This window comes from Ranitomeya variabilis, chromosome 3 (genome assembly GCF_051348905.1).
Source record: "Ranitomeya variabilis isolate aRanVar5 chromosome 3, aRanVar5.hap1, whole genome shotgun sequence".
NCBI lineage: Eukaryota > Metazoa > Chordata > Amphibia > Anura > Dendrobatidae > Ranitomeya > Ranitomeya variabilis.
Window position 1 is genome coordinate 732,927,486 of NC_135234.1, and position 15,812 is coordinate 732,943,297.

Consider the following 15,812-nt stretch of genomic DNA (forward strand, 5'->3'; position numbering starts at 1 on the left):
TTAGAACCTACCACAGCGATCAAAATGTACCTGTAATGAATCAGCCAGCCGGCAGATTCGGCGGGCGCACTGAGCATGCGCCCGCCATTTTGGAAGATGGCGGCGCCCAGCGAGGAGACGGACCGACACCGGGAGCCTCGGTAAGTATAAGGGGGGGGGAGATCGGGGCACGGGGGGGCGTCGGAGCACCGGGGGGTGACATAGGAGCAGGGGGGGAGCGGGCAGGAGGACGGGGGAGCGGAGCACAGGACGGAGGGGACCGGACCCCATAACGGAGCACTGGGGGGGAGATCGGTGGGGTGGGGGGGGTCACTTCAGGTTTTCCAGCCATGGCCGATGGTATTGCAGCATCGGCCATGGCTGGATTGTAATATTTCACCAGTTTTTTAGGTGAAATATTACAAATCGCTCTGATTGGCAGTTTCACTTTCAACAGCCAATCAGAGCGATCGTAGCCACGGGGGGGTGAAGCCACCCCCCCTGGGCTGAAGTACCACTCCCCCTCTCCCTGCAGATCGGGTAAAATAGGAGTTAACCCCTTCACCCGATCTGCAGGGACGCGATCATTCCATGATGCCACATAGGCGTCATGGGTCGGGAAGGGGTTAAAGTGACTTTGGGGGACCTATATGGCAGAAAAATAACAAAAGTAACACCATATTTTAGCATCAAATTTGTCATTTTCACAAGGGGTAATAACAGAAAATGGACCTCAAAGTTTGTTATGCAATTTCTCTTAACTGCAGTGATACCTTGTATTCAGGGCCATATTTTCCACTATGCATCAGTGGTCCAGTGGTTTGGGAAGCAGGTTGCTGTGGGCGGCACCAGCAGATAGAAAAAAAAATGTACATATGAATAAACATGCAAGCAATCCAGCAATTTCAGGGTTAGAGGAGCATCAATCAGATCCCCATTCCAACCTGTAGCAGCAGGATCACACTGCTGACATCACCGCAGTGTAATGAGATCATATGAGGGATAGTTTGAGGGCACAGGATGGGGAAGTGGTATAAAAAGTGTGGGATAGTGTGAGGGCACAGTATAGGGGGCGGTATACAGAGAGGGCCAAGTGGGAGAGCTTAGTATGGAGAGAAGTATACAGAATGAGGGATAGTGTTAGGGTACAGTGTGGGGGCCATATACAGAAGGAGGGATAGTGTGAGGGTACAGTATGGAGAGAAGTATGCAGAATGAGGGATAGTATGAGGGTACAGCATGGGGGGCAGTATACAGAATGAGGGGTAGTGTGAGGGTACAGTATGGGGGCAGTATACAGAATGAGGGATAGTGTGCGAGTACAGTATGGGGCAGTATACAGAATGAGGGACAGTGTAAGGGTACAGTATGGGGAGCAGTATACATAGTGAGGGATAATGAAAGGGCACAGTATGGGGAGGAAATATACAGAGTGAGTGATAGTGTGAGGGTGCAGCATAAAGAGAGGACAGCATGGGGGTAAGACTGTGCACAGCATCGAGAAGGGGGCATTGCAGGGAGTAGTGTTTAGAAGAGCTACAGTTTGGAGGTAAGACAGTGTGAAGGTGGTAAAGAATTGAAAGGGGTCTCTCTGGTGGGAACGCACAAGTGTGTTAGGTACCAATGAGGTTAAAAAGGAAACCTCTCCCTTAGGTAACCATGTAGATGTTGTTGTCACGATTAGCAGCGGCATCTAGGGGGTTAAATGGTCTTGATTGGTAAAAAATGTACACCTGAAACTTGCTGCACTTTCACCCGTTGCGGATGGTATTTTCTTAGTAAAAAAGTGTCACAGAGGATTAAAGCCTCATAATGGCCGCCCTAAAAAAGGGCGGTCATTAAACAATGAAATATTCAATAGTTACTTTCTATTATTATTTTCAGGGATTGTGCCCTGCTAGACAACCCCTTTTTAAGAGGACTAGAGAGGTTGAAAAAAAAAACCTATAGTCACATCCGTCATACTCAGGGCTGCGTCTCCCAAAACATCCAACTTGGGCGTCACATGTCATGGTAACTGCAGTCGATCAGAATCCGCTGATCGGCTGCAGCGTTCACATGTTATCACAGCAGAAGTAACAGTGTTTCACTTCACTGGACCTTTTAATAAGAGTTTGTCCAGTAACCCACAATCACTTTAAAGAAAGCATCTGGAATATACTGTAACACGTAAGAGCATTTGTTAATTATGACATACCAGGACTAAACTCTTTTACCAGTTGATCCCAAAGAGCAAGTCCTTTGGTTTTGTAACTAATGCCAGCTTACCCCTTCCTCAAACAACTGTTTATAAATTTGCCCCTTGGTGTCATTTTTTAGTTTAGTAGAATATAAAAATGGCCGTGACGCGATAAATAGCAATCAAGAGTCCCTCTAGGCTGATCGTGGCTGTGTCTTTTCTCCACAGCACACCGTGAGGTCAGGCATGGTATTACAATTAAAACTTACCAAGATAAGCCACTCTCATCCCGGGAACTGTGATTATCAGGCATGAAGCTAAACGGTGTCGGGATCCCACAGAGTTAAGAGACTTTGTAAATGTGTAGGTAAAAAAAAAATAACATGGTTAAATATAGCATTTAAAGTGTGACAAACCTTGCAGAAAATCTTCATGAAGCACCTGGAAAGTGAAATCGAAAAGAGAATTGAGTACACTTTGGGGAATACCGCGCGATGCTGTGCCAAGGTGTCCGCTCCACCCTGTTTTGTAAGTTGTGTCTATGGTAACTATAGTCACCTAATCCTCTGATCACCGAGCAGGAGCCTCCGATGTAGAGGAATATTTCTGGCAGCCGCTGTATCTGAGTTATTTTTGCAGGTATGGATTTTAGATGGAAAAAAAAATGCAGGAATAAGATCACGTATATAAAAACATGCACAGTATCCAGCTATTCCGACAACTTTAATGGCAGATTTTATTATTAGAAATATTATATACAGTATAGTTTTATTAGTTGCTTAGGATTCTGACATTGCAATAATAATAATAATTATTATTGTTATTAAAATAAAATAATAATAGTAATTATTATTATTATTATTATTATTATTATTATTAAATAATAATAATATTATTATTAAATATAATAATCATAATAATAAAACTATAGATTAGCTAGAGGGAAGGGGAAATTCCTTTAGTCCAACCACAAATATCTTTCACTTTTCCACTGGACAGATGACAAATGACAGATCCGTGATGTTTAGTCCTGTTGGATCTCACCAACCACCAGGTTCAACCTTGGCCCTAAAAATCAGGGCTAGAGGTATTTAAATAAAGCGGTGATCAAATGTGTGTATTAATTTATTTATCTTACTCGCGTATATAGCGCCATTAATTCCACAGCGCTTTACAGACATTATCGGCACTGTCCTCAATCTAGATTATCTATCATTATGTCTTGAGAACGTGGGAGGAAACCCACACAAATATGGGGAGAACATACAAACTCCTTGCAGATGTTGTTCTTATTGGGCAGTGTCAGACTGAAGAACATTGGGCCCACCTGAGGATTTGATTCTGAAGGCCCACCTTTCTCCACCACTCCAGAGCCCAATAGCAGCAGCAATGTTCACTATGAACTCTCCTGAAGGAAAAGTCAGGGCCCACCGCAGTGTGACTCCTGACATACCCAACTCTGTCATGCTGCTGGGCTCTACCACATGGAAACCTATGAGTTCACTGACAAAACCAGCTCTACTACATTGCTGAGATCTGCTCTATTACCACAACTGTGCCTCCTAACATACCCAGCTCTCGTGCCACTGAGCACTCACATACACGATGTGTCAGCACGCTGCCATTAACGGATACATGAACTTGGCACATGGAGAGGTAGGACACATAGTGCTCAGGGACCATCCATATTAGCCCCTTCACCACCTTGGGATTTTCCGGGTTTTTTTTTGCTCCTCTTCTTCCCACAGTCATAACTTTTTTTATTTTTCTGTCACTATGGCCATGTGAGGGCTTGATTCTTGTGGGACAAGTTGTACTTTGGAAAAACACCATTGATTGTACCATATAGTGTACTAGAAAACGGGAAAACAATTCCAAGTGTGGTGAAATAGCAAAAAAAAAGTGCAATTCCACAACTGTTTTTTTTTTTTTTTTACCATGTTCACTAAATGCTAAAACTGACCCGCCATTATGCTTCTCCGGGTCATTGCGAGTTTATAGACACCAAACATGTCTAGGTACTTTTTTATTTAAGTGGTGAAAAAAATCCCACATTTGTAAAAAGAAAAATAAAAAGGTACAATTTTCGAGACCCATAGCGTCTCCATTTTTCTGGATGTTTTGATCGCCTGTTATTGCACTGTTGCAGCGACAAAAAAAAACACGTAATTTTGGAGTTTTGATTTTTTTTTCTCGTTATGCTATTTACTGATAATTCTTGGAGTTCATGTATTCATAAGTCGCAGTGTGCTGCTGCGTCGTGTATGTATATTGACCACATAGTATACATTAATTTAATACTATAGGTGTACGGGCCCTATTTTTTCTCTTTTCTGTAGTGCCACTAAGCATTGGTACGTCATTACTTGAGCCTCCTAAAATAAATAGCTCTGCTACATCGCTGGGCTCTGCTGCTACCTTGCTAGATTCCTCTGCTGTGCCCTTATCCAGACTCTGCCTCGTCAGTGCTCTCATGCTGAGTCCGAAGCCTCATGTCTCCAACTGCCACCCAACATCAACAGCCGCTGTAGCATCAACTGTTCCTCTCGCTGCGGTCAGTCTGTGCTGCTTCATGACTGCTAATCCAAATCAAAGGTTTTGAGGAGTCATCTCACTAGGTGAAACCTATCCACAGATCGAGCCAATCTTGGGCCTAACGTCTTTAATAATCTAAACTCCCACTCAAGAACTGAAAGATCTCAGACGTCTCTGAAACATGTAAGAAAATTGCATCATGAACCTCCAACCTATTCTACCTATTGTTATATCCAATTTTATGCAAATTTTTTGGGGGAATGTGACTTATTCCTGAGCCAATGGACACTACACACAATGCAATTGCATTGTTGTAACATCTCGGCAAACTGCCGACCGCGGAACAAGACAGTGAAAGGGGCCACTTTCCACGGCCACTTTCCACGTGGCCACTTTCCATGCCCATCATCTCAATTTTACAGTCATCTGCATCCTCAGGATACTGATGGTGAACATAAGAGTGGAGGAGGGAACCGTTGGCTCCCTCTTCCACCATTCAGTCTGTGCGACCGAGACTCGGCAGAGCAGGTGCAATTACATCACTAGATTGCGGCTGCTGTGCGGACTCTGTATACACAGGGAATTACCGGGGCAGCATAATGGGGACGAGGCGAGTATGAGAGGAGTCATTCACTGGTGCGGGACATATGTAATTACATCAAGGGAGGGCTGGGACGAGGGCAGTTTGCTTATATGCCCCCTGTCACGGTCACCTAGCAACAGTTCAGGGCCTTCCAACCACCGGGTCCATTGACAACACTGCACCATTATAGATTGGGATGGGGCCACAGGTGTCAGTGGGAATAAGGATCTGCCACACTGGTAGCAGTGCTCCGGATCCATTGGGTACATCAAGGGGGCATTTATGTTGGTCGTATACTGTAAACCTTGTGGAGCTGCTGTTATCAGTTTGGGTTCGACATTTGGAGATGGGGGAGGAAATGATTACTGCAAGTGGTATATGTTTGGGAGAGATTCTTCTTCTTCTATGGCAGTGTATTATCCGGGAAGATGGGGGTGAGGGGCTCAGGTGTGCGATTACTGCAAAGGGGCATGTGACTGAATCTGACCAAAGTTATACATTAAGGGTGAAGGTTATCATAGGGCTGGGCTGTATCCTGATGTCACCCACCACAAAAAGGGAACCTGGCATGTCCGATAATGCTATTAACCTACAGATATAGGGTTAATCTGCAGGTCAATGGCGTTATTACGGTGCCCGGCCACCACACTGAAACTGCGGCAACTGGGAGGAAGTAAACGTTATTTCTCCTAGAAGTGCCAGTTTTAGTCATACAGATGTGCCCGCATGGCTCCAGTAATCACACATGGCTGTGGGTGCTGCACTTTCAGGACAGTGGCCATAACGTCATTAACCTGCAGATTCTCTTTATCGCTACCAGGCATAATATAGTGGTGTGTATCACTGATATGATTAGCATGGATTACACTAACGTCATTATCCTGTACCCCAATTTTCAGCATCATAATTTTGTACCTCAAGTGTCAAGGTCATTATTCTGTACCCTGAGTGTCAGTGTCATTATCCTGCATGCCCAGAGTCAGCATCATTATCTTGTACCCCAAGTTTCAGCATCATTATCAAGTACCCTAAGTGTCAGCATAATTAAACCAGTCGCTGGTGTACATCATACTTTTTGGGGCGCTGTGGGGCCTTCATATTGCATGAAAGACTTTGGGGGCATTATATTGTATTTGGGGTTATGGGGACATCATACTATATGGGGGATTGTGAGGGCGTCATACTGTGTGTATAGGATGGTTGTTGGGATATAATAATGCATTGGGGAACTGTGGGGCTATCATACTGTGTGGGGGGTAGGGCCAACATACTGTGTATGGGGTCTGTGAGGGCATTATACCCTGTGGGGGCAGTGGGATCATCATATTGTGTGAGGGGTTGTTGGGAAATCATACTACATGTGGGACAACTGTGTGTGGGGGATGGAGGGGTGGAAGCATCATACTGTGTGGGGAGATGTGGGGCCATCTGTCATAACACTGTTTGTAGCATTCCCAGGGCCAGGGGGCTCCTACCTTGTCCCTACCACTGGGGGTGCCCTAGCCATCCCTGCTCCCCAGATTACTTCTGGTGGTGAGGACTAGACATGAGCGAATATCTTTGGATCCCTCCTTATTCGGCTCACTAATAAAGCTTACTGAATAGCTGCAGCAGGATCCCGGATACCTGGAGCGCTCCCGATAATCAAGTGTCCGACCCCGCAGCTGCATGTGTCGCGACTGTGTGGCAATCACAACACATGCATGGAGAGCCTATGTGTTGTGACTGTCACACAGCCGCGACACATGCAGCTGTGGCGTTGGTCACCTGATTATCGGGAGCGCTCCTGGTATCCAGGTTCCCGCTGCAGCTATTCGGTAAGCTTTATTAGCGAGCTGAATAAGGAGGGATCCGAAGATATTTGTTCATGTCTAGTGAAGGCCCGGGCCACTTCCCTTGCTAAACTCCTGAATCCGGTCTGTATCCAAACACCTCCCCCATCCACGGAAGTGGGGAGTAATAGTGTACATATATACACAAACCAGACAAACAAGGGAGGATATACAGGGATAAAAGAAAATACCAAACATATAAATATGCACTCACAGACAACAAAGAGGAACACCGGGGGGGAAAAGAAGAAAGACCAAATAGGAGGTGATAAGGGAGTGCACACAGCAGAAACTCCAAGCAACAGTCACAGCCTAAAAATCCAAACACCTCTATCAACAACAGACACCTCCACTCCACACCAGGTAGTACTAAGCTAACACTAGGAATCCAGATTGCCAGAGGCAAGTATGTATAGGAGAGAGGAGTGGCCAATACTGAACAGCTGAGATCATCCAAGCAGGAAAGCTTCAGAGACTCTAAGCTGAACAGTTTAACCCCTGCACTGACAACAGAAACCTGCACCGTTTAATATGATGGTGAAGTGCTTCTAATCAGTACAGGAGTACGTGAAATCAGACGCAACAGTTTTCTTTCCCCTCTCTGATGTGGTAAACCCGTGACACCGTCCTTCATACTGTGTGGGGAGATGTGGGACTATCATACTATGTGAGGGGAGCTGTTGATCAAGGTACAAAGGCTGATTAACAGGAGCAGTTTAATTAATATCTATATAAAAAAAACCAGTAAATTATGCAGTGTTGATTTGCTGCTACTAAGAATACAATAGGCCCGAATGTAATCTGCACTAGCAGTAGCAGCAAGTCATCATATTCTGCTCAAGTGATTAAATGAATATTAATATAAACTAGTAATAATATGTTGATCTTAATATTGGCCTGAATTAATTTCAGCCTATTGCTTAGGCCCCCCCACAATATTCACAGTCCCTAATGTGGCCCCTTAGGAAAATGAATTGCCCACCCCTGCTCTATGGTAATCTCCTCTAGACCCTGAGCCCATGTATTGTATGCCTGAATAGGAATCTCATTGTTTATAACATGTTTATACTAATTTAGTCCAGGAATTACTCTTCTTCCACTCCTTGCAGCAAAATTCAGTGAAGACATAGACCGTAATTGTTCATTCTGTGTGTATCGTCTTTCTTCTGACTCAATACAGCATGTCTAATTGATTAAGAATTATTCTTTCTGCTCAATGACTGTTTTTATTCTCGCATGCCTATTAACTGGTGTATAAATAGTACCCCCGGGAAATGCAAAAGGCAGGATTACATTAAAGGGTAACACCTCTATTATACAGATGTAGGAAGATCAGTAAGAACCACATCGGTCACATTAGGTGTTGGTTACAGCTCACTGTCTCCCCCTCTCTGCACTAAGACCTCTGCACAGATCACAGAGCATGCCCACAACAGTCTCCCAGAGAGACCACAGTTTTCTATGTCCTATGTGAATGATTTTGAAGGGGTTTTGTAGACAAACTCCCATGACATCCGATATGGAGGCGCACTACTCTATGTTAAATAGAAAGTTAAAGAGGCAACGGTCTATTTAGTAGGGGGTCCGATCATGATTCTTGTTGGGCATTGCACAGTAGCTCCAGGATCAGGAACACCCACAGAGTGCAGCGGCATCTCCGGTATCTAAGGAGGCAGGAAAGTATGCATGCCCACCCATATTCAAGTGACTAGGGTCCAAGCTGCAGTTCTTGATAGCAGCCACTGCTCAGTGTGGGGAGCTGTGCTGGTCAGTGCTGGTTATTGTTTGCATCTAAGTGGAGCATAGCTGATCATAGGGAGGAGGGGGTGGCCAAACCAGTCCCACCTCCAAAATGGGGGTCACCACAAATATCTCTCATGAGACAATTCTCCAACACCTATCGGACACACTGGCCAGACTTACTGGTGCACACAATAATGGAGGAAAGAAGAGACAAAATGAAAGAAATTCAGAACAGCAGGGTTTCCTTTTTTTTTTTATACAATTTTCTTCTTTAATCAGAAAAATAGCAATAAAAACCACTGCTAATAAGTGCAGAAGAGACGTGCGGTAAATGCCGCTGACCTGTGAGTAAACGGATGATCGATTCTTCTGCCAGGATGGCTGAACAAGGCAAGTAGTGAAAATGATTGATTCTGACAACCCCAATAACCGCCCTGTGACGTGGCGTGATCTGGCAACCATAGCTGTGAGACTTTTCTCTTCTAGGTGGATGAATGGATTGCATTGTGAATTTGCAGTCAGTGCTGTGCAGTGTCACTGCTGTGCGGTGTCAGTCCTGTACAGTTTCAGTCCTATGTGGTGTCAGTCTTTTGCGGTGTCACTGCTGTGCGGTGTTGGTGCTGTGCGGTGTCGGTGCTGCACGGTGTCAGTGCTGCGCGGCGTCAGTGCACCTGCACCCACACTGTGTGTGCGCCACTAGACTACTTCAGCGTCAGTGTGCCGTGGATTGAGCTCAGGCAGCGATCACTCTGGGCAAGCAACTGTTGTCATTCAGGATCAGGGAAAGAGTATGAAATGTTAATGGAGGTCGACGTCACAGTGCACAGGACCCTTAGCCACACCCAGAGTGCGCCAAAGCTCCCTTATTTGCATATGAGATAAAAGTTGTTGTTTTTGGCCAATAAAATACTGAAATCCATAGAGCGGTTGCTATTTTTTTATAGGGGATAAAACCTTATATAACAGAATTATCAGATTAAAATTAGTTTTGAGGTGGACAGAGGCTCTTTAGTTAGAGTACTTCAGTCAGGTGTATGAAAATAATACAAGCACCATCTATTTAAAGGAGCTTTCATTATGAAGGTGTAAAAACTTCTTAATTATCCCAGCGATTATTCCCTTAATTTCTTACTTTCCCTTGATCCTATTTTGTATCATAATACAATTAAAACTCAGAAATTTGCTAGATAAATGTGTTCTCTGTGTGTCTCACTCCTCACTGTCCTGTATACAGCTGTATACAACTGTCTGCAGCAGGAGCCTCCCCCTCTTCCCTGTCTCCAGTAGAAATAGAGATGGCTAAGCCTCTCCTCCTTCACTATGGATGCCGGGCTTTAGTTGGCCATTAGCTGAAAATGGACCTGATCTGAAGGAGATTAATCTCTTTGCTCTATAGGATTTTTTCAAGATCACGCAGAAAAAAATACAAAGAAACTGACCAGCACTCCCTAACAGAATGAAGCAAATGTGAATAGGTGCCAGCTGCTGTGACTGCAATATATACATGGAGTGCCCCCGTGGGCCGTGGGGTACTCGGTACCTGGTCCTTCGGTTCTCAGGGGGATGTCACGGTGGCTGACCCGGTCCGTGGCCCCACGGGTTTTCTATATTTCCTTCATTTTATTCACAAGTGCATCGTTAAACATTTTCTATCGTCTATCTCAATCTCAATTTTATTAGCATTCTCTAAATTTCTGGCTGCATACCATCATCTGTGTAAACCAGGGGTGTCAAACTGCATTCCTCGATGGCCGCAAACAGGTCATGTTTTCAGGATTTCCTTGTATTGCACAGGTGATAATTTAACCACCTGCACAGATAATGATTCCTGCTGCTTGTGCAATGCTAAGGAAATCTTGAAAACACGCATGGTTTGAGGCCCTCGAGGAATGCAGTTTGACACCCCTGATGTAAACATCATTCTATCTACTATATTAACTCTGTAGTATATTAACTTTCTGGCAAAGTGCAACAATTAGACATTGAACCCATTATGGGCTCAGATAACTCAATGAGGTAGTGCAATATCAATCACATCGAGATTCAAGTCAGTTTAGCAACAAAAGTGACGTGAGCGAGGGACCCGTTATGAACCCCCCAACGTTGGACTTTGGTGGGCTACAAGACGTGTATCCTGATCCGGAATTCTGCCACACCAACGGGTTTTTCTTCAGGTCCTGAAAAACAAAACAATTCTCACAACAAGATTAGCAACAGTCTCTGTTGGAGGCAGTCTCTGTAAAAGCCTCCGTTGGAAAACCAGTAGGAAGCACCCTTAAGAAGGTGCAAACTATTTACAAGACAGTTTGTGAACCATTCACTGTCCATGATTCGAGTGTTCTTTAAATGGAACGTAACTTGTGCAAACTGAGGATCCTTTTTAACATGGGACCCCTTTAAGAAATAACCCTGGACGGGTTTAAACTTGGAAAACAGCAGCAAAAAGAAAGTTTAAGAACTATTTACAGTCTTTTCAGATTTTGGTTGTTCTCTTACAGTAGATTGCAAGGCATCAGTCGGTAACGAACATTTCCTGTCCAAGGAAGGTCTGTATCCGAGTTCTCATCTGATGCTGTTTCAACGTCATTGGTTTGTCTTTCAGGTATGGTCAAGTCATTAGCTGCTGGTCTTAGTTGTGGCAGCAGGTGGCGCTACTGCAGGTGCACATCGTTTAACGTTCTTGGCGTACCAACCTTGCTCACTCCAGTGGCGAGTATAGGTCACATTATTCCCTCTGCACAAATTTCAGATAGGATGGCCATCCTGGAAATGGGCTTCCACATTATAGCTGGTAACAAAGACTTCTGTTTGCAGTCCCGGCTCCTGAATGAAGCCCCAACCCCTTTTCGGGTGAAAGGCCTATTACTGTCCCCTGCATTGCTGGATTCGGTTTACGGCGATTGGTCTTGTAGATCGGCGTTTTACATGGAGCGCCCTGCTCCTTTCGATCCTTCCAGTGTGAGAGCAGGCATTGCTTATACTCCTCCCAGGTGAGGACTGCAATATAGGACCCGTTCAACCCATCTCTCCGGGCGTCCCAGCGAAAGATCATCCCCTCAGGGCTCACATAAAGCGGTATGCCCTCGGTCACTAGGCACGGGAATGGTGTCTCGTCAGTGGTGCGGGGAGTCAATGGAACTGGAGCGACGGCTGGTGTTTGGTCACAGTCTGGGTGAGGAGCGGTCACTGAAGCGAAATCAGCAGCTGGGGGAAGAGCGGTCGCTAGAGCAGGATCGATCGGTGGGACAGGGGCACTTTTGGTACCTGCGTCTGATGTGGTTCCATCGATAGTGGTTAGCACAGCAGCCTTGCAGCACTGGAGTCCTGGGTTCTAATCCCACCTTGGACAACATCTGCAAAGAGTTTGTATGTTCTCTCCGTGTTTGCGTGGGTTTCCTCCGGGTACTATGGTTTCCTCCCACATTCCAAAGACATACTGATAGGGAATTTAGATTGTGAGCCCCATCGGGGACAGCGATGATAATGTGTGCAAAACTGTAAAGCGCTGCGTAATATGTTAGCGCTATATAAAAATAAAGATTATTATTATTATACTGGTCTGTTCCGCTGATGAGGACGCTGGAGTCTGCTGCTGCCCAGACCGAGACTCTTCCAGTGCGATCTTCCTGCACAGGGCCGACTTCCATTTCCTCACCGCGGTCAGCTCCATGTCCAGGAGCTGGTGGCTCAGCTCCTCCACCTGCGGTTCCATGAAGTTCGTATCCTTCTGCAGCGACAAGTCCGGGTTTGCTTCGTTGTCGTTCAGGTACCTGTTGGTCGCCATCACTGCTCCTGGGTCTGCAGCCGCACATGCACGCTGCTCCTCCATTTTCTGCTCCTTGGCACGTCTTCATCCCGTAGCAACAGTCGGAGGGGGCGGTCGTCACTTTTGGCGCCGCTTTGGTAGTCTCCTCCCATGTTGGCACGCCCTTCTTCTTCTCCTGTGCGCCTCGTGGCGCTGTAATGGCCGCTGTTTTGGCAGGAATTTTGGCGGTCTTTTGCAATGCACAGTTCTTTAGCAAATCAAAGTTCAAGCACAATTCTGGCACAGTTCTTAGGCGCACATGACCTGATTTTCAGGCTTAAGTAGATCCTGTTCGTGACGCCAAACGGTTGGAGCGCCCCCGTGGGCAGTGGGGTACTCGGTACCGGGTCCTTCGTTTCTCAGGGGGATGTCACGGTGGCTGACCCAGTCCGTGGCCCTCGGGAGGTCCATATTAAAGGGAAAGGTCTTTAAAGGGATATGTTCGTGACGCCACCTGTGGTATTCGGTCAGCAGGGGCTGGCTGGCAATTTTCAGCCTGGGGGGCAATCACAAGGCAGTGGCCCTCGAGTTGCGGTGGCCCTCCTTTTCCCTGCTTATATCTGGCCACTGCATTAAAGTAGCAGAGATAACAGGCTTTAAAAACAGGCTGGTACACAGATATGGTAACTGAACGGAGCTTGCTGCATAGATATGGGAGCAGAATCGAGCTTACTCCAGAAATATGGGAACAGAACGGAGCTTACTACAGAGATATGTGAGCAGAACAGAGCTTACTACAGAGATATGGGAGCAGAACAGAGCTTATTATAGAGATATGGGAGCAGAACCGAACTTACTAGATTCAGAGATATGGGAGCTGAACCGAGCTTACTGCAAAGATATGGGAGCAGAACCGAGCTTACTACAGAGATATGGGAGCAGAACCGAGCTAACAGCAAGGATATGGGAGCAGAACCAAGCTTACTGCAGAGATATGGGAGTAGAACGGGGCTTACTACAGAGATATGGCAGCAGAAACGAGCTTACTACAGAGATAAGGGAGCAGAACCAAGCTTACTACAGAGATAGGGGAACAGAACCAAGCTTAATACAGAGATATGGGAACAGAATCGACCTTACTACAGAGATATGGGAGCAGAACCAAACTTACTACAGAGATATGGGAGCAGAACCTAGCAGACTACAGAGATATGGGAGCAGAACCTAGCAGACTACAGAGATAAGGGAACAGAACCAAGCTTACTAGAGAGATAAGGGAGCAGAACCGAGCTTACTACAGAGATATGGGAGCAGAACCGAGCTTACTGCAGAGATATGGGAGCAGAACCGAGCTTTCTACAGAGATAAGGGAGCTGAACCGAGCTTAATAAGTCTACTACATGGAACCAAGTCTGCTACATAGAAACTGGAGCAGAACTGAGATTACGACATACATACAGTACCATAATCTAGATTATTACATTGATAGAGTACCAGAACCAAGCTTACTGCTTAGATATGGTGCCATAACGGAGCTTACTTACAAACATACACACAACAATACAGCTACACAGTGCCTAGTACTATCACCACTACACAGAGAATACATAATATTATAATATCACCATTACCTCTACATGAAACTACATTCTATACAAAGACCAATGATGCCACCATACACTCCCAGGCAGAAGTTATGTCGCTTATCCATGTTATGTAAATAAAAGCTTATAACCTGATGTTAAATTCATCCATTGGTTGTATAAGTTATTCTTTTGAAAGCTGGAACCCTCCAAAATGTGATTTAGGTTAAGAAAATAAATTGTTATCAAAGCAGAAATATTGATCAGTTAATGGACACAGAATGGTCAGATTTTGGCAAGACAAAATTTTTGTTGCCCACAGACAAATAATTAACTTAAAATACAAATATATGTTGCATAGCATTGGTGAATGAAGTTGTGGTGCTCATCTAGATTCTTTGGTCTTGTCTTCCAAGCTTCCTCTTTCATCCTTCCCCAAACATGCTCAATGATGTTCATGTCTGGTGACTGGGCTGGCCATTCCTTGAGCACCTTGATCTTTTTTGCCTGGAGGAACTTTGTTGTAGAGATGGATGTATGAGATGGAGCACCATCCAGCTGCAGAATTTGACCTCTTTTATGATTTGGAATATAAGCGGTAGCTAATACTTCTTGATATTTTAGGCTATTGATATTGCCTTCCACCTTGCAAATGTTTTGCACACCCCATACTGAAGGTAACCCCAGACCATGATCTTTCAACCACCAAATGTAACTGTCTTCTGGGAGTATTTTGGATCCATACGGGCTCCAGTAGGTCTCCTGCAGTGTTTGTGGCAGCTGTGGTGTAATTCTACTGAAGAGAAATCCATGTTCTGCCACTTTTCCAGTGTCCATCTATTTAGCAGGCTGTGGGAGTTTGCAAATGCCACACGGTTTTTTATTTGCCTTTTGTTTAGTGCTGACTTCTGGGCACTGATTCGACCATGGAGGCCATTTTGAGACAGAATCCTACAAACTGTTCTAGTTGACACAGGTAAAGGTTTAGGTGTGCACTCAGCCTTAATATGGTGAGGTGCTGGTGTAACGGACCAATGGCCCAGAATAGCAGTAAAAGTTAAATTCACTGCACTCTCTCTAGGTTTCTTATGCAAAGTCTGGTATAAATTTATTATACATAAACTGGGAGCGTAACAGAATATTACAGCATCTGCAATTTTTTATATACAACGTTTTGGCTCAACCAGAGCCTTTGTCATGTAATCGCTTTTTCCAGCTAAGATAGTGATACACAGAGAAGACAGAAAGTCCCAGCGGTGCAATATAAGCTCTATTGTAATCTAAATGTCCGCCTATGGAAGATCCTGTCCAGTAGTGTGGACCTGCAATGTCTGTTATGACAAGCAGCGCTCCCGCACCTTGCTAACGATCGGCGTGTCACGTGCGGTGAATTTAACTTTTACTAGTTGACACAGGGACTTGAGGTGACCAGACCTGTTGGAGCTCTGCTGCTGTGGAAGAGGGGCTTGCTTTGGATTTTCTAACCAACAAACATTCCTCCTGAGCAGTTGTCTTGCGGGGTCTGCCGGACCTGAGCTAGTCAAACACATCTCCAGTCTCTTCAAATCTTTTTTTTAATTCTTTGTACTTTTACGCTGAGACACATTAAAGGTGCCCGCCACCTCTGCAGTGG

The 15,812-nt window shown here is 45.2% G+C and overlaps 1 protein-coding gene across 4 annotated transcripts in view; it reads left to right on the forward strand.

The window, feature by feature from the left end:
- Positions 1–4,638: 4,638 nt before the first annotated feature.
- C3H11orf97 (chromosome 3 C11orf97 homolog) overlaps positions 4,639–15,812 on the forward strand; it is a 151,798-nt gene continuing 140,624 nt past the window's right edge. For 2 of the 4 annotated variants that reach the window (XM_077299837.1, XM_077299840.1), the window contains exon 1: positions 4,642–4,876. The gene's annotated coding sequence lies outside the window, so the exon portion shown is untranslated. Of the gene's footprint in view, positions 4,877–15,812 lie in introns of all 4 variants that reach the window. The other 2 variants (XM_077299839.1, XM_077299838.1) reach the window with 2 other exon arrangements.